General features: G+C 39.9%; 1 protein-coding gene across 1 annotated transcript in view; it reads left to right on the forward strand.

Annotated features, from left to right (window-relative positions):
* Positions 1 to 24,239, forward strand: part of HCN1 (hyperpolarization activated cyclic nucleotide gated potassium channel 1) — a 174,258-nt gene that overhangs the window by 130,707 nt on the left and 19,312 nt on the right. The gene's annotated exons all lie outside the window — the stretch shown is intronic.

The following is a 24,239-nucleotide window of genomic DNA, read 5'->3' on the forward strand; positions in this document are numbered from 1 at the left end:
ATACCAGCAGCCAAGAGAATGCATATATGGTCTTTTCTGGTTCTTTCTTAGACTACCTAATGCTGATGTCTGTGCTAATTGAAATTCAAGACTAGTTGGAAAGTAATACATAGAATGCATTACACTAGTCAAGCATGGGTGCTATTAATCTTTATAACAAACAACAGTATTGTGTCTGGAATTATTTGAGTGCAAAATATATATTTTATCATCTAGCAAAATGCCCTTTTATGCAAACTGTTTTTACTTTTACAGTCTTCAGCTTGTTACCTTTCTTAGGGCCAGCAGACCCATCACCTATACCAGATGGGAATTATTGGAGTTGTAGTCTCAAATACAGTTGATAGCTATTCTAATAAGGATTTCTAGGTACGCAAAGAGAAAGATTAGCATTTTCCTGAATAGAAATTTTCTGCAAAAGAATATAAAACCTCTAAAGCAACATGGCTCTTTGTGCAATATTGAATTGTGGTTTTCAGTTAAATTAAATCGTATTGGAATCTGATCTTTAGTACCATGAATATGGAGGCCTGATCAAACTATTCTTTCTTAGACTCAAATATTCTGTCTGCTTGCAAATTAATTTTCTCATAGTTTTCTACAGAAAAACTCATGGTAAGCTCATGGCCACTGTACCTTCTTCCAAAGTAAAATAAAATCAATAGGTAAGAAGTTTTGTGGAAATTTTAATCTACAAATTTTATCTTCTGGTGCCTGGTATCCTGGCTCATTATACAGATTCTAGATGCAAAAACTAATTGGCGTTTGATGTTTCACACATGTCAGTACCTTATTATGCTAGTTGACATTCTAACATTTTAATTTATATTTCAGGTAAAAGCAGAGGAATAGTAACAGCTGAATTTTCCTTCTGTTACCTCCTGATATAAATATCTAATTTGAATAGTTTCAGACAGCACAGAATAATTAGCAAGCATTTAAAAAAACTGGTTTTCATCATTTCTCAATCAAGTTCAATTGAAAGAGAACTTCCTTCTATAATTTATTTAGATTTTTATTTTGTATTTATTTTATTTACATACACACACACACACACACACACACACACACATACAAAAGCCAACAGATATATTTTGCTCAATTCCAGCATTTGGGTAGCTGAAATCCAAATGAAACTCATAAAGTAGTAGTAGTAGTAGTAGTAGTAGTAGTAGTAGTAGTAGTAGTAGTAGTAGTAATGGGCGCCACCCCTCCGAAGAGCTTTACCTTGTTGTGGTGGAGGGGCTTGCATGCTCTAATGATCCTAAGGGATATGCTGAACAGGTACAACCATATCAGACAGGTCTTAGGTGAAGGGCCAGACAAAATTTGCTCCACAACCTATTCAAATATGGTGAATATGAAAAAAATGAATTTATACCAGCTGAACCGTCACCCAGATTAACAAGGGTTCCGTTGGATGCTATGGCTCCTGGGCATTCTGTGCAAAATGAGCTACAGGGCTCAGCTCCCTCTGCTAGGCAACCAGGGCATGGAGCTGACAAGCTATTAGAAGAAAAAGTGAAAAAGCGAAAAATCTGGACTAGGGAAGAAAACATCTTTATTATGAAAGCTTACTATCAGTCTGAGCCAGCAAAGCGTGGATTTCAAACGTGAATGTATCAGATTTTGAATGTATCACGGGCTGTGATATCAGTGAACAAAGGCTAGTGGACCAATGACATGTAATTCTAAGCCACAAATTTTTCACTACAGCAGAATTAATAGGAATTGAAGAGAAAGCAACTAATGGTCTGAGTATACCAACAAGAAGAATAACATCAAGAATGATTTGCAGACTCAAAAGCAAACTGAGGAAGAAAGGGAGGTATAGGATGCTGAAATGGATGAAGATAAAGAACAAGGAAGCACTGAAGAACAAACACCAACAGATATTGCTCAATTACCTGAGAAAATAAAGCATCAAATGGAAGATGCTGAAAGAATACGTTTGCCAAAGCTGAACCAAGTGAACCGGAAAGAATTGAGAAAGGTACTAAAAAAGGTCAATGAGGCTGTGAAAACCATTCAAACCACTACATTAGCTGCAAAAATCAGCTGATGTATGCAGCAGCCTTCATAACCACCAAAGAATTGGGTATGAAAATACAAAAGAACCAAAGAGGTAAGAAGAAGAAGCTTAAATGGAAAATTCAGTTGGAATTGAAGATCAAAAAATTTCGTGGAGACTTGAGCAACTTGAAGAACCTAAGGCAAGGTCAGCTAAAGAACAAGCAGGTCAAAAGCAGCCTGGAAGCAAGATGCGATTTGGAGAATAAAGAGATTGCAATAGTAATTGAAGAGCTGAAGCAGAGGGTTGTTGCCATTGCTGAAAAGATTAAAAGATATGAAAACCAAGTAACTCAATTCAAGGAAAACTCACAGTTCAGAGCAAATCAGCACCAGTTTTATAAGAACTTAGAAAGTGGAGATGGAGTAACAACAAATGAAAAGCCTGATAAAGAGAAAGCTCCAAAATTCTGGAAGAATTTGTGGGAAAACAACAAGAAGCACAACAGAAATGCAAAATGGATCAAACAGATTGAGGATTCTATTAAAGTGCATAAAATGGAAGATGTGAAAGTAACAAAAGAAATGATGCAAAGACAGTCAAGAAAAGTGAAGAACTGGAGTGCACCTGAACCAGATGAGTTACATGGCTTTTGGTTAAAGGCACTTACAAGTATGCACAAAAGATTGGCAGCCCAAGTGAATCAGATCCTAAAAACACCTGAAAATGATGAATGGATGACAACTGGGAAGACATTTTTGATCCAAAAAGATAAAGAAAAAGGAAATGATCCAGGAAACTATAAGCCAATCACCTGTTTGCCAACAACATACAAGCTCCTTACTTGTATCATTGCAAACCAAATGTATGGATACTTGGAAAGAAATAACTTGCTTCCTGTAGAACAGGAAGAGGAACAAAGGACCAACTGCTGATTGACAAACTAATCCTAAAGAATTCAAAGAAAAGACGAACCAACCTGTTCATTGCTTGGATAGACTATAAGAAAGCATTTGATTCAGTTCCCCATAGCTGGATCAAGAAATGCCTGAAAATCTTTGGCATCAGCAGCAACATACAAAAATTCATGGAAACTTCAATGAACTTCTGGAAAATGAAGCTTATAGCTAATGAAGAAGTACTGGGTGAAGTTGAAATTAAACAAGGCATTTTCCAGGGTGATTCCCTTTCACCCCTACTTGTTATACTCTCAATACTACCACTGATAATCAAGATGAACTATGGATACGAACTTGCAAAGAAAGGAGTGAAAATTTTGCACTTGGTGTAGAAGGATGATTTGACGCTGTTTGGTAAAACAAAAGCGAACTGAATTTATTAATTGAAAGCACAAAAGAATTTAGCCAGTTTGGAATTGACAAATGTGCAACAATGGTAAACAAAGCAGGCAAGGTCATAGAAGATGATGGAATAGAACTTGAGAATGAAGAAATGATAAAGGCAGTAAAACCAGAAGAAGGCTACAAGTACTTGGGGATTTTAGAGGCCTCTGACTTAATGCATAATTAACCTCGCTATTTGGAAATTTTAAATTTATCAGACTTGAACATTCTGATTCTACAAAAAACCACCCTACTTGGAACAGCTTACATCCTTCGATGTTACCTTAATAGTTCCTAGGTCCTTAGTTAGGACTCGAGCTGTTGAGCTACCAACCAGCCCCAAAGGCTGTGAATCTCACCAAAGATTAACTACGCAATAATAATAATAATAATAATAATAATAATAATAATAATAATAATAATAATAATAAAAACTTCGCCGTTGCCGGTCCCAAGCCCGGATGAGAAAGGAGGAAGGTTGGGATCAGGTTGGCATCTGGTCCCGTAAAAAAACCCCGCCAACTCATACAATATGGTGAAAAAAACGAATAAGAATTCCATACCGCATCGGTCGTCGCGCGGGTTAACAAGGGCCGCGGCGGATGTTGGGGTCCCTGGACATCCGTCGACAAGTGGGCTACAAGTGGACCAGCCAACAAAACGACAAAAATATAGTGCAGATGAAAACCGTGCCATAATGGCCTGTTACTACAACTCAGAGCCAGAAAAAAGAGGATATTTAAAGCGAATGTATGAATTATGGAAACAACAATATCCAGATTCAAATGTTAGTGAACAACGACTAGCAGATCAAAGGCGATTTATTATACGGAATAAAGTGTTTAGTGAAGTTGAACATGAGGAAATTCAGGCAAATTGCAAAACCCAAAAAACAATATCACAAGCGGAAATAACTGATATTCAAGACACAACTAAAGACACTATAGTAGAACTCCCAGAAGAAGCTCTCAGGGAGGAAATAACATCACCACCACTAGAACCAGTTATCACTGAACCAACTGATGAACTAACTCAAAAACAAAAAGAATTGAAGGATAAGATCATGGAGCATTTTCTGCTTAATGAGGAAAGGCAACGTTTACCATCACTAAAAACTGTGCCTAAGAAAATTTTGGCCCCTATCATGAAAATGGTTAATGCAGTGTTTTCAACAATTGAACCGGGATCCATCTTGGAAACAAACCAGTTAATGTACAGCGCAGCTGTAATAGTCACTAATGAACTAGGCATTAAAATTAAAGTACCTAGTCACACAACAGAAAAAGCATCAAAGCCAAAGTGGAAAATCCGTCTAGAACAAAAATTCAAAAAATTAAGGGCAGATGCTAGTAACTTAAAGAACATGCATGAGCAACGGCTTAAAAACAACAAAATCATAGATCGGCTAATCAGAAGATATAGATTGGATACAAGAAACATCAATGAAGCTGTAGAGATTGTAAAACAGCAGATAACAGCAACAGCTAGAAAAATTGAAAGATATGAGGCACGAATCATCCAATATAAACAAAATCAGCAATTTCGATCAGACCAACGGCGTTTTTATCAAAGTCTTAATGTGAATGGTGACACCAAAAGTGAAAAACCAGAAAAGCAGGCCACAGTTGAATTCTGGAAAGAATTGTGGGAAAATGCAAAGGACTACAACAAGGAAGCAAAGTGGATACATGACTTTGAGAAAAGCATTGGCAACAAACAAATGCAAGTATTAGAAATAACAACTGAGATGATCAAAAATCGAGTTAAAAAGGTAAAGAATTGGACATCACCTGGAAAGGACCAATTACATGGTTTCTGGCTCAAATATCTGACCAGTTTACATGCAACATTGGCCAGGCAACTGAATGAAATTTTACAAAAGGGCCAAATTGATGAATGGTTGACAACTGGAAAAACATACTTGATTCAGAAAGATCCAACTAAAGGAACAACACCTGAAAACTATAGACCAATAACATGCTTACCAACAACCTTCAAATTACTCACAGGCATTATTGCAGATAACATGATGGATTATTTGGAAACAAACAACATCTTGCCAGTAGAGCAAAAAGGCAACAAAAGAAGGAGCAGGGGCACAAAAGATCAGCTTCTAATTGATAAAATGATATTAGAAAATTGTAAGAACAGAAAAACGAACTTGAATATGGTCTGGATTGATTACAAAAAGGCATTTGACTCACTGCCACATAGTTGGATCATAAAATGCTTAGAAACAACTGGCATTAGCAAAAATATTACATCCTTTACTGAAAAGGCAATGAAACAATGGAGAACTGAGTTGGCAGTAGGGAATGAGAGCTACGGAATGGTTAATATCAAGCGAGGAATTTTCCAGGGTGATTCACTTTCACCTCTTCTCTTCATCATCGCAATGATCCCACTATCAGTAATCTTAAAAAAAATGAAATTAGGCTACCAAACAGCCAAAAAAGCTGAAAAAAATTCGCATTTACTATATATGGATGATTTGAAACTCTATGGAAAGTCAGAAATAGAAATCCAATCATTGACAAATACAGTCCGAGTATTCAGCACCGATATTTCAATGCAGTTTGGCATGGAAAAATGCGCCACTGTATCCATAAAAAGGGGCAAAATCACTGCATCTGAGGGAATTGAAATGCCCAATGGCCAACTAATTAAATGCAAAGAAAATGAAGCCTACAAATACTTAGGCATTCTGCAGTTGGATAACATCAAGCATGGGGAAGTAAAAACTATTGTCAGGCGAGAGTACACCAACAGAGTTAGGAAAATTTTGAAATCTAAATTGAATGGTGGAAATACAATCAAGGCCATAAATACCTGGGCAATACCAGTTATAAGATACACAGCTGGCATAGTTAACTGGACACAAGCTGATTTGGACCTTTTGGACCGAAAAACCAGGAAACTAATGACAATGCACTACAGTTTACATCCACGTGGTGATACTGATAGACTATATCTGCCCCGAAAATCAGGTGGCAGAGGATTATTACAAGTGAAGCAAACAGTTGAAGAAGAAAAACATGCACTGGCTGATTATTTAAAAGACACTCAAGAACATCTATTAATCGAAGTAAAGAACAAAAATCTACTGAAGGCCCAACAGACAAAACAAGAATACAGAAAAGATGTGATAAAATCAAGAATGGAGAGTTGGCAGAACAAAGCACTGCATGGTCAATTTCTGGAAAAAATAAAAGATAAAGTGGACAGTGAACAAACTTGGTTATGGTTAAAAACAGGTACATTAAAGAAAGAAACAGAGTCACTAATCCTGGCTGCGCAACAACAAGCTATCCGCACAAATGCCATTAAGGCCAAAATCGAAAAATCCTCTGATGATGCCAAATGCAGACTTTGCAAAGAAGCTGATGAAACTGTTGATCACATACTCAGCTGCTGTAAAAAAATCGCGCAGACTGATTATAAATTGCGGCACAATTCAGTAGCACAAATGATCCATTGGAATTTGTGCAAAAATTATAATATTAAAACAGCAACAAACTGGTGGGAACATCAGCCTGAAAAAGTCACCGAAAATCAGATGGTCAAGATCTTGTGGGATTTCCGTATACAAACCGACAAAATACTGGCGCATAATACACCAGACATCACACTGGTTGAGAAAAATAAGGTCACAATCATAGACATCGCAATACCAGGTGATAGCAGGGTCGCCGAGAAGGAACATGAAAAAATCGCAAGATACCAGGACTTAAAAATCGAAATTCAACGACTATGGCACAAACCAGCAGTGGTAATTCCAGTGGTAATTGGCACACTGGGTGCTATTCCAAAAGCACTGGAATTACATTTAAAACAGTTAAAAATTGACAAAATCACCATCAGTCCAATGCAAAAAGCCGCACTGCTTGGATCTGCACGCATATTACGAAAATACGTTACGACGTCCTAGGCCCCTGGGTGGGGCCCGACTAGTAACCAATGCCAAATCCGGCGAAACAACTGGCCGCTGTGATACAATTGTACAACAACAACAATAATAATAATAATAATAATATAGTAATTATATATATATATATATATATATATATATATATATATATATATATATATATATATATATATATATATATATATATTAACAACAATAACAACAACAATAATAATGTAACAGTGATACCCATTGTGATCAGGGCACTTGGCACCATGTCCAAGAATTTTACAAGATACATCAACAAATTGCAGCTTCCTGCAATAACACCAGCGGAACTGCAAAAAAACTGTGTTACTCGGAACATCTTATATTTTAAGAAGGTACTTGGTTGATACCTAGAATGCTGGTAGCAAACCGTATTAACCATTAGCACCAATCACTGGTATTTGTAATGTATTTTTGAATGTTCAGTTGGCTGAGTTTCATGTTTAATGAATAAAGTATATATATTAATAATAAAAGTGAACAAGTTTGGTCTAATGGTTAAGGCACCAAAGTTAGAAAGCTGGAGTTCCAATCCTGCCTTAGCTACAAAAGCCGGCTGGGTAACTTTGGGCCATTTACTCTTTCTCAGTCCAACTCAACTCACAAGGTGGTGGTTGTGAGGAAAATAGGAAAGTGTCTTAGACATGGGTGCGGCCCAGTGGTGGGTTCCTACCAGTTTGGAGTAGTGGTTTGGTGACCTGGGTCACTGGAACTGGCAACAACCCAGGCTTGCCCCCCCCAAAAAAAATGGTTCTCGGGGCGGTGTCATAAGCGCCACTATCTTGCTTTTTTGCTTCTGCACATGCACAAAACAATTTTTATTGTACTGCACACAGCTACAATTGCCATGGTTGGGAAACACTACTCCAGAGCTGGGCTGTCAAACTCACAGCCTGCGGGTTGGATGCGTCACATTCTGACTGCAACCACCCCCGTTTTAGCGAAGGGGGGAAAAGTTACGATATATCATGTGATAAAAATGTTATGCCTTGAGTTTGACACCTTTCCTTCTCCAGAGCTTCACAGGCTTCCCAAAGCATCAGGAAGGAATTCCTCCCATGTTTTTTTTCTCCACCAGATTAGGAAATGGGACATTTCATGTGTAAAAACATAGTTGGCAGTGCTACCTCTAACAATATGTAAACTCTGAAATGCTATCAACAAAAATTTGTGCCAGAAAGGCAATCGCATAGAAAATTTTGTCAATGAAATTTTTTGGAAGAAATTGTGAAGCAGATTTCACACAGCACCAGTGTTCATAATATTGTGAAATATTTAATATTGTCATGTGCAGATGCTTCAAAGACTGCAGATCAATGCTATATTCACATACCAGTTGTGGGTTGCAGGCGGTATGCCCCATTATGGGTGTACCAGAGCCTGCCCAGAGCACTGGGTACCGATCTGGTATGGTACTCTGGAGGGCCCACCCATCTGCCCGAGCTCCTTACCTGTCTTTTAAGCCTTTGCCGCTTCCATTATTTATTTATTTATTTATTTATTTATTTATTTATTTATTTATTTATTTATTTATTTATCTTGTATGCCGCCCACTCCCGGAGGACTCCGGGCGGCTCACAAAAGACAAGGGAAAGGGGGGGAACAAGACAAAGACAACATATTAAAAACAAAACCAACACTCACAATTTCTATGGAGGTAGATGCTTCTCAGCTCCCCCAGCCTGCTGGAACAGCCAGGACTTGGTGGCTTTGCGGAAGGCCGGGAGGGTAGTAAGGATCCGGATCTCAACAAGGAGCTCGTTCCAGAGGGCCGGAGCTGCAACAGAGAAGGCTCTCCCCCGGGGAGTCGCCAGCCGACATTGGCTGGCAAATGGAATCCGGAGGAGACCCAACCTGTGCGATCTAATTGGTCTGAGAGAGGTAATCGGCAGGAGGCAGTCTCTCAGGTACCCAGGTCTGATGCCATGTAGGGCTTTATAGGTAGCGACCAGCACCTTGAAGCGGATTCGGAGACTAATAGGTAGCCAGTGCAGCTCGCAGAGGATAGGTGTAACTTGGGTGTACCTTGGTGCACCCACAATCGCTCGCGCGGCTGCATTCTGGACTAATTGGAGTCTTCAAACACTCTTCAAGGGCAGCCCCATGTAGAGCGCATTACAATAATCCAGTCTTGAGGTCACGAGGGAGTGAGTGACTGTCTGAAGGGCCTCCCGATCCAGGTAGGGTCGCAATTGGTGTACCAGGCGAACCTGGGCAAAGGTCCCCCTGGTCACAGCCGACAGATGGTGTTCTAGAGTCAGTTGTGGGTCCAGGAGGTCTCCCAAATTGCGAACCCTCTCTGAGGGGCGTATAATTTCGCCCCCCAGCCTGAGAGATGGAACAGTTGGACAATCTTTGGGAGGGAACATCAGAAGCCACTCAGTCTTGTCTGGATTGAGTGCCAACTTGTTTGCTCCCATCCAGACTCTAACAGCCTCCAGGCATTGGCACATCACTTCTACTGCTTCGCTGAGTTGGCACGGGGCAGACAGATACAGCTGCGTATCATCTGCATATTGGTGATACTTAATCCCGTGCCGGCATATGATCTCACCCAGCGGCTTCATGTAGATGTTAAATAGGAGGGGGGGACAGGACCGAACCCTGCAGCACCCCATACTTGAGGGGCCTTGGGGTCGATCTCTGCCCTCCGACCAACACCGACTGTGACCTGTCCGAGAGGTAGGAGGAGAACCACCGCAAAACGGTGCCTCCCACCCCCACCTCTCGCAACCATCGCAGAAGGATACCATGGTCGATGGTATCGAAGGCCGCTGAGAGGTCAAGAAGCACAAGGATAGAGGGGTGACCCCTATCCCTGGCCCGCCAGAGATCATCGATCAGCACGACCAAAGCAGTTTCCGTGCTGTAACCAGGCCTGAAACCCGAATGAAAAGAGTCTAGATAATCGGCTTCATCCAAGGACCATTGGAGTTGCGAGGCCACCACTTTCTCAACAACCTTCCCTACAAAGGGAAGGTTGGAGACTGGACGATAGTTGCTCAAAATGGCTGGGTCCAAAATGGCTGGGTCCAAAGACGATGAGACCCCTTCAGGAGGGGTCTCATCACCGCATCCTTTAGGAGGGGTGGGAAGATTCCCTCCCGGAGAGAGGTGTTCACAATCGTCTGGATCCACGTGTCACCTCCCTGCTGGTCGAGACCAGCCAGGAGGGACATGGGTCCAGTATACAAGTGGAGGCACTCACCGCTCCCATGGCCTTGTCCACTTCATCAGGAGAAGCCCGTTGAAACTCAATCCATAAAGCATGCTCAAGACCCTCCCCCGCTACCTCGGCTGGTATCATGCAATTGGAGTCCAGCTCTGTCCGAATCCGAGCGACTTTATCCGTCAAATACTGAACAAATTCCTCAGCTCTACCCTGTAGAGGGTCACCCATATCCCTCCCTTTCAAGAGGGAGCGGGTTATTCTAAACAAGGTGGCTGGGCGCGATTCGGCGGATGCAATAAGGGCGGCAAAATGCGAACATTTCGCCACCCGTATTGCCACGAGATAGGCCGATAGTGCTCGGTCTGACTCAGATTTACTGGCCCTCCAGCGGCGCTCTAGGCGTCTCTTTTGGCGTTTCATCTCCCGGAGTTCCTCGGTGAACCAAGGAGCTCTCCTGGATCCGCCGCCTCGGAGAGGTCGCAAAGGCGCAATCCAGTTTAGAGCCCCCGCCGCCGCTATATTCCAAGCAGCGACTAAGGACTCCACCAGATTGTGGATGATAGTGTCAGGTATTTCTCCAAGCGCCGTCTGAAACCCCATTGGGTCCATCAGGCGCCTGGGGCGGAACCACCTAATCGGTTTCTCCTCCCTACAGTGGGGGATTGGCCTCCGAAAGTCAAGCCTCAGCAGGAAGTAATCAGACCATGACAAGGGCAAGGTTTTAATGCCCTTCAACTCTAGATCACATCTCCACTGCTCCGATATACAGTACCTGCATGATGCTCCGCCGAGCATCTGGAGTGTTTCTGAGGCTTGCGGAGGCATCACAGGCAGGTATGACGCATGCGCGTGTCCATGTGGGCGATGCCGGGCCTGAAACCCATTACTGTCACATACCCATGTAGTCCAAAGTATTTTTTTTTCAAAATGAAATCTGAAATGCTAACGCAGCTCTTTTTTTGTCACCTAAGTAGAACTTTCGTTCATTTTGTGAAACTAAATTCAACATAAAAATTTTTAAAAAAACTAAAATCCAAGGTTTATTAAACTTGATTAATGTGAAGATCGGATTGGTCCACATAGTTATAATAATCTTTATTATGCTCACTGTCCATAACAATGTGAGCTAACAAAATAATTAAAAGATTACTTTTCAAAATAAATAAATATAAAATAAGTCAGGATTTGTTTTACAGGCAGTATAACAAAAAGTAGCTACATTCAAAGAAATAAAATCATACTGATCTAATAAGTGACCATATATAAAAATTGAGCAAAATTGTTGTGATGCTTAACCAAATTCACTATTATCCTATTAATATTAATCCTATATTAATAATTAATGCCATTAGTATCCTACTGTTCCCATTTATTTGTACTCATTTCTTATGTATATACTTATACCTGCTTATACTTATATGTTTATAAGTTATATTCATACTCATACTTGTTTTCTCATACATGTTTGGCAAACTAAATAAAATAAGAAAGAAAGAAAGAAAGAAAGAGAGAGAGAGAGAGAAAAAGAGAGAGAAAGAGAGAAAGAAAGAATCAATCATATTAGGAGGCACAATGTACCAAGCTATGGATTCAGTGGTCGCTTCACAGGGACATAGCTTTAGCTCATAAATAATATGTTTGTATTTGCTCTCAGGTACAGCTGTTGGTAGGACACAGAAATGTGCTAATGCTAATGCTTTTTTAAATTTTGGGGTTGTTCAGTTGAAGTATTTTTCCCGCCTAAAAAGTGGGGGTTGGGTCCTCAGGAACTTATTCCTGGGAGACGCAGATTGATTGATTTCTGCTTTTCCAGATCTGTAGATGTTACTCAAGTGTTTCCAAAGTGTGGCTCTTAAAAAATGTAAGGAAGAGAGACAATAACTTTTTAAAAACCAAAACAGAATGCTTCTTTCACTTTCAACATTTGAAAGTGCAAGATTTTCCCAGCAAGATATCTGAAGGAAACCAACAACAGTGAAATAGCAATTAGAAAAGAAAGCCACAAAATTGCCCTGGGAATTTCCAACAGGTTGATTTGAAAAAGAAAGAAATATGAAGACATATCCTCCCTGGGGTCTCATGCCAAATTTCACGGCAACTTTGAATCCAGCTTTCCTCTCTTCTTGAGTGAGCTTGCTTGACAAGCTGCTTTCTATGACTTAATTCACTGAAGTGAATTCTAAGAGTCAGCTTTAGTTATTCACCTTTCTATTCTCTCTCATTCTCCCACCTTCCCTCTGAGTAGTTTTAATGATTTCACATATTTTTTCTAATAATTTTATTTTTCCACGGCACATGTTAGAAACAGAGATGAAAGCACTCCAAATTTAGTCACTGCTTTTGGATCTCCTCCCTAAATTGACCTCCCTGCAGTGACTCTTATAATATAAGACTGTTAGGTGAGCTGTTTGGAATATTTCCATGCCCAGGTTGAGCACTGTCCAGCAAAAGTTGTGGATTTTTAAGATGCTTTCAGTCCCATTAATTTTATTGACAGATAATGTCTCATATCTTTAATAGTGTTAGACCCCTACTCTGTTTCTGAGAGATTTGGTTTGAATTTTGTATAAAAGCAATTATTTAGTGGATGTACCTAGAAGTGATTAGCAGTTCAGAATGAGGACAAATGTAAAACCCTGAAAAAGACAGAACTTTTACTTTTTTTTTTTACATTCCAAAGGTTTTATTTCTTTTAAAAAACACAAATATTTCATCATTCGTCAATCATTAAAACATTGAAGTACAATTTTTTTTGTATACCCCTCCCTCCCTCCACCCCCCCAGCCCCCCTCCTCCTTCCCCCCCCCGACTTCCCAGAACCCGTACACAGTATGAATTTTTAACTAACACAGTCTAAATCTATTGAGAAAAAAGAAATAAAGAAATTAATGACATTTTACATTGACCTTAGCTTCTTCTTGCTGAACTAACTTTAAACAATTTAAATCATTTCTGATCTTAAGCATAGGCTAACTGGAATTTCTTGGTCCCGTATTTATTTTGTATATAGTCAATCCATTTTTTCCAGTCTCGTTTATATCTCTCATTTGAGTGATCTTTAAGATATGCCGATATTTTAGCCATCTCGGCTAAGTTTGTGACTTTCAATGTCCATTCTTGGATTGTAGGCAAATCTTCCTTCTTCCAGTACTGCGCCACCAACAGTCTTGCTGCCGTTATTAGGTGCAGAATCAAGTTAGTCTCTACCACTGTAAAATCAGTACATATACCTAGTAAAAATAACTGAGGAGTAAACTTTATCCTTCTTTTAAAGATATTTTGCATAACCTACCAAGACAGAACTTTTGAGTGGAATCTCCCAGATGGATTTGCAAAGCTAGCTGATATTATCACATACAGTAGCAAAGATCGTAGGAAGCAATCCATTATTTAGAGACTTCTGCACAATACTTTCTAATTACATGGGATGCAAGAAGAAAACACAAGGAAGGTGAGAAAGTGAAAGGCAAATGAGTTCTTTGTGTCAACTTAGTTTTGATAAATTACTGCAGGCAGTTCTTATGTAAAATATCCAACTGTAAAGAGGGTGCCTCATTAATAAGTAGGAGAAAGTGACAAGATGAGAGGAGCACTTAATACTTAATATGGTGCACATGTGTGATTATAGAAGAGAGTTAGAGGTTCCTGGAAGAGAAAGTATCTTCTTTGAAGGCACGAAGGGCACAGAGAGAAAGACACAGATAAACAGACATGTATTCTTAGTGTACAGTCAAGGAATAATAAAATGGTGGCTAAACTGTTTTCAACAAATTCAGTAAGCCATAATTTCTTTAATATTTACCATTCATGCATTTAACACATTTATGTTTCAGTCTTCTTAATTTAATTTTAATAGGGGTTATAAAATAAACTGATTTTGTGAACCAAAATTTCAAAAATAAGCCAACACAGAATTAAATATCCAGATTTGGACACTGAATTGACTAATTCATAATTATTAACTGTATTTAATCAAACATGGAAATGAAAGCATCTAACCTTCTGTTTCACAGAAAGAACAAAGGCAAAACATTAAATAAATAACCTTACAGGTATTTAAGGGACATGATGGCTCATTGGTTAAGATGCTGAGCTTGTCGATCAGAAAGGTCAGCACCTCAGCGGTTTGAATCCCACATAACGGAGTGAGCTCCCATTACTTGTCCCAGTGTCTGTCAACCTAGCAGTTCTAAAGCATGTAAAAATGCAAGTAGAAAAATAGGAACCACCTTTCGTCAGAAGGTAACAGCATTCTGTGTGCCTTTGGCATTTAATCATGTCGGCCACATGACTATGGAGACATCTTAGGACAGTGCTGCCTCTTTGGCTTTGAAATGGAGATGAGCACCGCCCCCTAGAGTCGGGAATGACTAGTACATATGTGCAAGGGAAACCTTTACCTTTACCTTACAGGTATTTATATGGCCTTCAAATGATTAGCTGACTGTGATAGACTTTATAGTCCTTTCTAACTGGACCCTAGCAGAGCAAACCTTTGCTTTTACTAATTCTAAAGGTTTTGAAGCAGCTCAAAGTTCTTTATGGCAGAAATTTAGCCTGCTGGTTTGTAAACCAATTACACAGAGCAGCATGTTGCTGTTTTTTTTTTTTACTTCACTTAATCATTTCTCTATCAGAAAGGCTGTGCATTTGAAAGGGACAAGTTAATAATAAATGTTTCTTTTTGTTGAAGATTCTTGGATCGTCTTACTTTCATTGCATTAGAAAAGAAATGCAGTTATTGTGTTTAAGTCTGTACACGATCTTCTTCCTGTCATGTCTAGTCTATTTCTTCCCCATTAATTACTCTTCGTGATGTCATTTAACTGATGCTCGGTAATGAAAAGTTGCATTTCAATTATCAATATACATAAGTTTTTCACAGCTTTCCTTTACAATTCAGTGACTGAGAAATCAATTATGTCTGAGTGAATCTTCTGAAGAAAATTTAGAGTCTTACTCTCTTCCTATAAAGCTCTTTTCCCCTTTATTATCTTTTTTTTTCTTCTAAACAGTACAAGGAATGTAACTTCAATTACTTCAAAGGAATAAAGATTGGCTCACCTTACATTAATGATGACAATTTGAGAGCCACAAGTGTCGGGACTCCAAGTAACAATCCTAATGAAAGAAGGCTCTGATGCTTGAGTTTCCTCAAAGTTCCATTTTATTAGTTCCATGTCATATTGGCACATCTGGGAAAACCCGAATCTGAAAGTTTCCAGGTTTTCCCCATGCAAAAGAAAGCTCAAGTCCCTGCCCAGCACCCACATGTCCATCACATGATCCAATCAGGCACCATCCAACACAGGAGGTGCCTCCCATTCATCTCATCACAGCTGCAGGGCCAGATGACCTTGGCTTTCTGAGAAAGAATGTTATTTTGATTATATATCACCCACACACTGTATAATGCCCTCCCATTTTCCCACAGTAGAAAATGTGGCAGGCCTGAAGTCCAAACGGTAAAAGATGGCTTCCAAGTCTGACAACAAGGGTTTTGGCTGTTAATATCAAAAAGGCAATAGGGAATAGGAGAGATTCCCCCCTCCAACAAAGCCTCTTTTTTTCTGAACCACTGTCTACCCTCCAGAAAGTTATCCTGGAAGGGAAAAACAGGAAAACCCATAGGAAAATGGCTAATGTGGTAAGACACTGAACCTGTGTATCACTGAGGTCAGCAGCTCAATTCCCATGAGCAAATAAACCATGTAGGGACAAGGAAGGAGCCTCCCCCAATTGCCTACCAGCATTCAGGTGAAGATAACACCTCCCTTCAAAAATTCCTTTCACAGAGGCAGCCAGCCACCTTGGTTATCCCTGGCTAACAAGTGCCATACGTTAAAAAAAAAACCTTCCCCTTATGCTAGGAGTACCGTAGAATCAACAACTCATGTTCTTCTGAATTGCCAGTAGGGTGATTCACCATCAGTTGATTACCCCACTATTATTCAAATTTTCTCAATACCCTATATTTTTTATTTGCACTACCTGCTAAATAATCGAGATGAATTTATTTCTCTAAAAGTAGCAAAATTTTGCTATAGTATGTATAAGCTTTACCAACGAATGATTGCCAATAGGTCTTGTTACCAGGAGATGGTTTGGTGTTATTTGTCTGATTCAATGTACTTTTACTGGTCAGTGGCCAAAATAAAATTTCTGTTTGTCTGGATGTCTACACCTATTCTCTAGATGAAAATGATAGTTTTATTGCCTTTGCTTGTCCTCAGTTATGCATTCAGGTATTCAATTCCAGCTGCAGAGCATTGTGCTCATATTCAATACTGGTTGAGTAGAATTACCAGGTTAGTCCAGAAATAGAGTTAACAGGAGCTAAGAAAGGCCGAATGAAGCTGCAAAAACAACATCAAACCCCATTATCATTTTTTTTCTGGAAAGAGTTATGAACGTGAGTAATTTCATTCTGAAAATCTATATTTTTTTGGGAGGGGAGGGAAGGAATGAGTTTTAAATCAAGAAATTGTGTCAACCAATTTTCATTTTGTTGCTGACTTCACATAAATTGAATATTGCAAGATGCAGATGAGGGTTTTTTAGATGCAGGATGAGGTTGAAAGTCATTTAGAATAATAGAATACTTAGACGAATAGGTGTAGTGTTTTTAATCTTTAAACTGAATTGTAGGTTTGTGACTAGATTTTAGCATAATTTTTAAACTTTTTGGTAATTGTTTTCTCAATTAAATTAAAATCCCAGATTATTTTACTTTTTGAAAATATTGGTTAATTTCTGTACATTTCAATCATCTACAATGCTTATAGATGGGTTTGCCAAGTTTATTTACTGCAAGAAATACTTAGAATTAATTCAGGAAAATCAAGTCTGTGATACACTGATTGCTTTATTTCATTTCATTTTCATTCATTTCATTTATTATATTTATATGCTGCCCTTCCCCCCCCCCCCGAAGGGGACTCAGGGCGGCTGACAAATCAAATCTGGGAAGGGGGGGTACAGAAGGTGGACCTTTTATATAGAGATTAGGCTATGTATGGCTGGTTTTGAAAAATAGCTGTAAAATTTCATCTAACTCATCCTAGACTGCAGTTTCAGGAGCTGTCAATCTTACTCCTTTTCCCTCTGTTTCTGATCCATATTGAGGTGGATTTGAGTTGGTTTTTTAAAAACATTTTTCTAACCCAAAATGATTACCAGACCTCTCCAGCCATCTGCTGCTACTAAATCTTTGCATGTTTTAAACAGATCAATTACTATCTTGTTCCCTACTTCTATAGACTGGGGGCTGTTCAAGAGATGGGTGTTTTTGTAATGGCAACATTATGATGCAAAGACTGGCTGTTAGGTGACTTATGACTCCCCTTATGTCAGTATCCATTACATAACCTTTGTAATATTTCTAATGCATTCTGCAGAGCAACTGGGCTTAGCTCTCTGAATCTGTCTTTCCAAGCATGACTCCTATGGACAAATCAAGATCAACCGGCTCAGTCTCCAGTAATTAGGGCAATATTAGTCACAATACTCTCACCGTAAATCCATCTCTTTTATAACATCTGGTATTGAAGACTAAACAGTGACCTTCCCCCATAACAACCTATAATCCCTTTCAAAAATAGGTCTTATTAATGATGACTCAGCAGATGGCCCTCTCATGTTTACAGAATACATTTTTTTCAGGCAGCACAAAAAAAGATTTTTTGGTAAATTTGTCATTCTTTCATAACCCAATGATGCTTCTATTGGTTTTTTATTTTTGTTAATTTAACAGTAGCAAAATTAGCACTTAGGCTTAGCAATAGCACTTAGACTTATATACTGCTTTATCGTGCTTTACAGCCCTCTTTAAGAGGTTTACAGAGTCAGCCTATTACCCCCAATAATCTGGGTCCTCATTTTACCAACCTCAGAAGGATGGAAGGCTGAGTCAACCTTGAGCCTGGTAAGATTTGAACTGCCAAATTGCAGGCAACTAGCAGGCAGCAGAAGTAGCCTGCAATATTGCACTCTAACCACACTGCCACCGTGGCTCAATTGCTGATAAAACAAACACAAAATTTCAAAATATGGGTAGAAGAAAATTCTTCTCTCCCCCTCCCCCATTTTGTTCTGACCCCCCCTTCATACATCAAAGCAAGCCGAGACAAAGGGTTCCACCACAAAACCGCGGTAGACTAAAGAGCGTGTGACTAAAGCACGGTGACAAAACCGCACCGTCAAAACCGCGCGCCTACAGAAGCGCGCTGTAACATAACCCTAAAAATAACTCTAAACCTAACCCTAAACCTAACGCTAAACCTACCCTAAACCTACCCTAAACCTAACCCTAAACCTAACCCTAAACCTTACCTTAAGTTAAATCACGCTTCTGTCGGCGCGCTGTTGTGGGTGCGATTTTGACATTGCGCTTTTAGCACCGCGGTGTTGTCGCCGTGCTTTAGTCTACTGTGGTTATGTCGTGCCACGGAGATAAAGATACTTCAAGGATTTATTAACACACAGACTAGACCTTGGCAGCAATCCAGCACAGTCCAGAGCTTAGCAATCCAGCACAGACTAACCTTGGCAGCAATCCAGCCTGCCATATAGCCATGATAGCTTCTCCAGCTCTAGTAAATACGTTGATTCCTGCGACGAGCTTGTGAAAAGCCATTCCTTTTATAGTCTTAAGAGGAGCCTAATTAACTTCTGTAACTGTGTAATTGTTCTTTACACCTATTAGCCCTCTGTTGCCGGGCATCCAGGACCAACTCCCTTGTCTCCTCCCCACTGCTCCAATGAATGACATCAGGATCACACTCCCTTGTGTCCTCCCCACTGCTCCAAGGCTTGACTTCGGGAGCATGCTCCCTTTGGCTCTCACCACTGCTCTAGGCCTCAGGCACCTCCTGGTGGCCAACCAGCCTCTCTGTGCCCTGCTCGGAGTCAGAACCCTGCCCAGGGTCCTCCACATCTTCCAGAGCCGACTCATAGGGCCCCTCGCTGTCGGAGTCTGGTGGCAACTCCAATGGCTCCTGCTGGGTCACAACACCTTTACTATTTATTATTGAATTTACATGCTGCCCATCTCACTCTGCAAAGCAACTTTGGGAGGCTTAAATTTTACAAATTAAAATCATCAATGTTAAAATATTAATAACACTAGGTACAAAACTAAAAAAAAAGGGGGGCAAAAATGATATAGTGGCAGCATCTTCCCCATTAATTCCCCAGCCACCTCCAGTACAGATCCGAGATTGCCAGGATCCCAAGCCAATTGGCAAAGACTCTTCCAATAGGTCCAAAAGGCGGGGCGGGGGGCAGAACTAATTTAAGGTGGCAAGAAGTTCCAAAGACTGAGAGAAAAGATTCTTCTTCTAGATCCTGCCAGCTGAAACACTTTGATTGATGGGAGACCATAACATGCCCCTTTTGGTGGATAAATGGGTTGGACCAATGCCATTGGGTTGAGACGGTGCCTCAGATAACCTTGTCCCATACCATAAAGGGCTTTAAAGATGATAACCAACATCTTAAAACAGACCTGGAAGCAATACAGCAACCAGTTCAGCTCACACAACAGTCGTGTTGCTTGCACCATCTCAGAGTCAGGCAAAACTGTCTGAACCATTATAATATGTACCAATTGTAATATTAAAGTTTTTTTTATAACTGTATTGGTTTTCAGAAAGATAAAAGTTAAAAGCTAAATAAACAAATAGAAAATTTTTAAAAAGGCTCAGAAGGGAATGAAAGTAAAAGTGGAGAAAAGATAAAGAAGAAAAAATTGGAATTTTCTATTCTATCTATAAAGAAAATAGAAAAAAAATGACTTCCAACTTTCTTTGGTACAAATAAGGCTATAAGAAGGATCAGGCTTTATTCTATTTGTCTACATTGTATTGATAATGCTATATAATACTACCGTAATCATCAAATCCATGTCCCCTTTTCATTTTTTTCCAGTTTCTTGCAAAAAGATCCAATAATGGTTTCTAAGTAGAAATAAAATTTGCCAAAGTTTTTAAGTTTTCTTTTATCTCCTCCAATTCCAACTTTTGCAGAGTGCAAAATTCACTCAAAATTAATTAATTTTGCCACCATAAAAATACTTACAGTTGCCATTTACAGTGGAAAGAAAGCCTCCTCCCCCAGCTAATGGGTGTTTTTTCACCATTGTGGATAGCAAACTCAGACATTTTTTGGGGGGGGAGGGGATGGGGAATGAGGAAGAGTTAATCTAATCTACCTCATCCAGGCCATGGTCTACATTTGACTCTTCACTGACCATCATTGACTTAAGGATAAACTCAGTGACCGATACTTAAATGGAATTTCCACATAAGGTGTGTATATATGCATTTTAGATTGTATTACCAGCTTCTTCTCCAGAAAGGATCCCAGGGCAGCATACATAACACTAAAGAAAGTGAAAGTAATACAACAAAAAGCCAATGTGCATATAAGTTGCAGAGGCAACAAAAATGTCACCCATAAAGCCCTCCATGGTAGTGGGTCTGCGTACTTGAGAGACCGCCTTCTGCCAATTACCTCCCTGCGACCAATTAGATCTCATAGACTAGGCCTCCTCCGAGTTCCATCTGCCAGCCAGTGCCGGCTGGCAATTACAAGGAGGAGAGCCTTCTCAGTAGTAGCTCCGACCGTTTGGAACGATCTCCCAGTGGAGATTCGTACCCTCACCACCGTCCAGGCCTTCCGCATAGCCCTTAAGACCTGGCTAGCCCGTCAGGCCTGGGGACAAAGATAATTGCCCCCACCCGAATGATGAATGAATGTTGCTCATTATTTTATTCTATGTTTTGTCTGTGTTATTGTTTGTATATCCCTCCCTTGATTTTATGTAAGCCGCCCTGAGTCCCCTCAGGGAAAAGGGCGGCCTATAAATGTTAATAAAACCAAAACCAAAACCAAAAAGAGAAAGTCACTGCTTTCATGCTCCAGTTAGCTATAGGCGGACCATAAAAATAGCCGTGTGCTAATCAGCCCTGAATCAATTTGAATTGGAAATTCAAGATGCAGAACTGGCATGATTCGATTTGACTTTACAGATTGAGATTCCTGGGCAAATCCTTCAGTTCAAGCCCCTTTGAGATTTTAGAGTCAATTAGAAAACCCTCCCCACAGGTTAGAACTGGAAAGCATTAAGGTTTTTAGAACCTGAATCTTTTTAGGAAGGATAATACATTCCTTGCAGGGTATTAACCCCTGCCTAATATTAGTTGTATAATTTAAAGGATTTCACTGCAATATTTATTTTCAAATATTCCTCTGCCCATCCTTCTTTTAAGGTAGAGACCAAGATTTAGGACAAGTAGCTCAACAGCCTCCAACTTGTATAACTCAAAGCCTAATTGTATTTAACTAGCGCAGCATGGGATCTACCCCAATTTAAAAACAATAATCGTTCAAAAGGTCTTCTAAAAAAATAAAGTCTTCATTTTTCCGCTTACTTTTCTGGGATGCCAGACTGGCTTGACATTAAAGATTGATCCCTAATTTTCCAAAGTGGGATGATATATTTAATTCCCTCTGATTACTGTTTCATTTCCAGAGGTATGAGCAGGATTGACATAACTGGTTGATAAGGTCACCTTCATCATTGGTTTTAGTGGGTATTGACTGTAAGGAAAAACATCTATAGAAATAATTCCTTAATTGGAAAAATTGAAAGTTTCCAAAATTGTTAAAAGTAAGTTTGTGTGTGTGTGTGTGTGTGTGTGTGTGTGTGTGTGTGTGTGGGAGAGAGCGAGTGACAGCGAGAGAGAGAGAGAGAGACCGAGAGAGAGAGAGAGAGAGAGAGAGAGAGAGAGAGAGAAATGTCTGCATAGGAAAAGAATATTATCACAGGTATATTGATAATCTTAGGATACATCTGGCTGACAGTTCTTATTTAGTGATATAACCTTACAAGGAATGTGTAGTATCAGACTGATTTTTTTTAAAGAGTATATTGGTATAAATGTGTGTATCATACATCCTACACATATACGTGTAAAATTAGTAAGGGACCAAAATGTTCAAGTGGACTGGACAAATGAATGAATGAATGAATGAGTAAGTCAGTGACTCAGCGAATCAATGATTGAATGATTGATCAGGTGCAGGAAATCTTATTTTGAGAATGGAATGTGCATTCTGCACTTGTATAGCTATAAATTCAGTGATCAGTAGAAGTTATGACAGTGCAAAGTGAAGGAAAGTTCCAGCCCTTGCAGCACTCCTGCGGTCACATGAACAAAATTTGGGTGCCTAGCAACCAGCTCACACATGCAGCCAGTAGCTGTACCCCACAATCACACAATCACCAATTGCAACTTCCCTACCCCCAAGCAAAGTCAATGGAAAATTGGCATGGAAAGTCACAATTGCAGGAATGTGTCTCCATCCCCTTTGTTCATTCACTCAAACTGCACCCTCTTCCCCTCCACTTTACTCACTCCTCCCCACATCCTCTTTTTATGGCCTCCCTTCAATCAGATACACGGACACACTCTGTACTCTCTTCCCTGGTCTCCCTCATATCACACACACCCTGCACCCTCTTTTCTACAGTTTCTGCAATTGCACACATACACACAGGTCTTTATACGGTTACATGTACCCCATGCCCTCATTCACTAGCTTTTCTGAGTTCACACTACCCTGAGCACCCCCACTCCCAATGGACATAGAGCCTGCACTAGGCCTCAAAGGAACTCCCTTCACCCTTTGTGTGGCATCGCCCCCTCTTCTTACTTGAAACTTTCTCTATTTCCTGCTTAATTGTTGTGGTCCGCCAGCTGGCAGCAGAATTAGATAGTGAGGAAGTTGGGGAGGAACATGGGGTAATCGTGGAATCTGGGGAAGGCTCGGATGAGGGCTCTGCATCAGAGGCAGACAGGGGGTTAGGGCCATCTGGTAGTTAAGTGCTGCCTCCAGAGCCTCTAGAGTCTCACATCAGTGAGGCAGAAGAACAGTGTGAGCCTGTTCCCACTGTGCACATGCACAGAACTTCCAGAAGGCAATAATAATTAAGACAAAAAGGTTAACTCAGGAGTAAGGCTTGGAGATGATTGGCCCCTCCCATAAGACATAAAAGAGGAGCAAATGGATGTGAGCCTTTGCAGGAAGCAATTTTGTTCATTCTGATCGGTTCAAGCTCTGTGTCCGTTTGACTCTGGCGATGAGTTCAGGGAAGAGTAAATCCCAGATGCTCCCAGGTTCTTTAAAATTGTCTTAGCAAGATATCTTAAACCAAAAATTGGTGGTAAATTGTTCCGTAAATGTGGAATTTGGTGCTCGGTTGAGGAGAGGAGTGAAATTAATCCAGTCTGGCAAGAATAATATCAGGAGCAAAGACCAGAAACAACATGACGAAGCGCAGGAGTATGTTTATTGTTGCTCCCTTGTGGTAGTTGTCATTTAACAATGATATCGTCAATAATTATAAATTTGAAAAAAAAATCAGCTATATAGAATGACAAGTGAATGAAATAAGTTTCCCAAGCCTTTATGGAAAGTATTGTTGTTGCTTTTAGCCATTTATTGCGAGATGAAATTTGATTAGATGTAATAAAAATTGTCTAAGAAGAAAGATAAGGATTCTTATCTTCCTATGAATCAGCCATCTGAAATTCAAGTGCTTGTGCTACATGGCTCTAGATAGCTCATTTTCCACTAAACATTTTCTGCTGCAAAAAAAAATGCAGCTGCAGGAAACTACTTAATGCATTCATTCTTCATTCAGCTGATCTTTTGATTCAGCAAGAATCCCATTCATCCTTCTTCAGACAGCAC

The sequence above is a fragment of the Thamnophis elegans genome, chromosome 3 (assembly GCF_009769535.1).
Source record: "Thamnophis elegans isolate rThaEle1 chromosome 3, rThaEle1.pri, whole genome shotgun sequence".
Classification (NCBI taxonomy): Eukaryota; Metazoa; Chordata; class Lepidosauria; order Squamata; family Colubridae; genus Thamnophis; species Thamnophis elegans.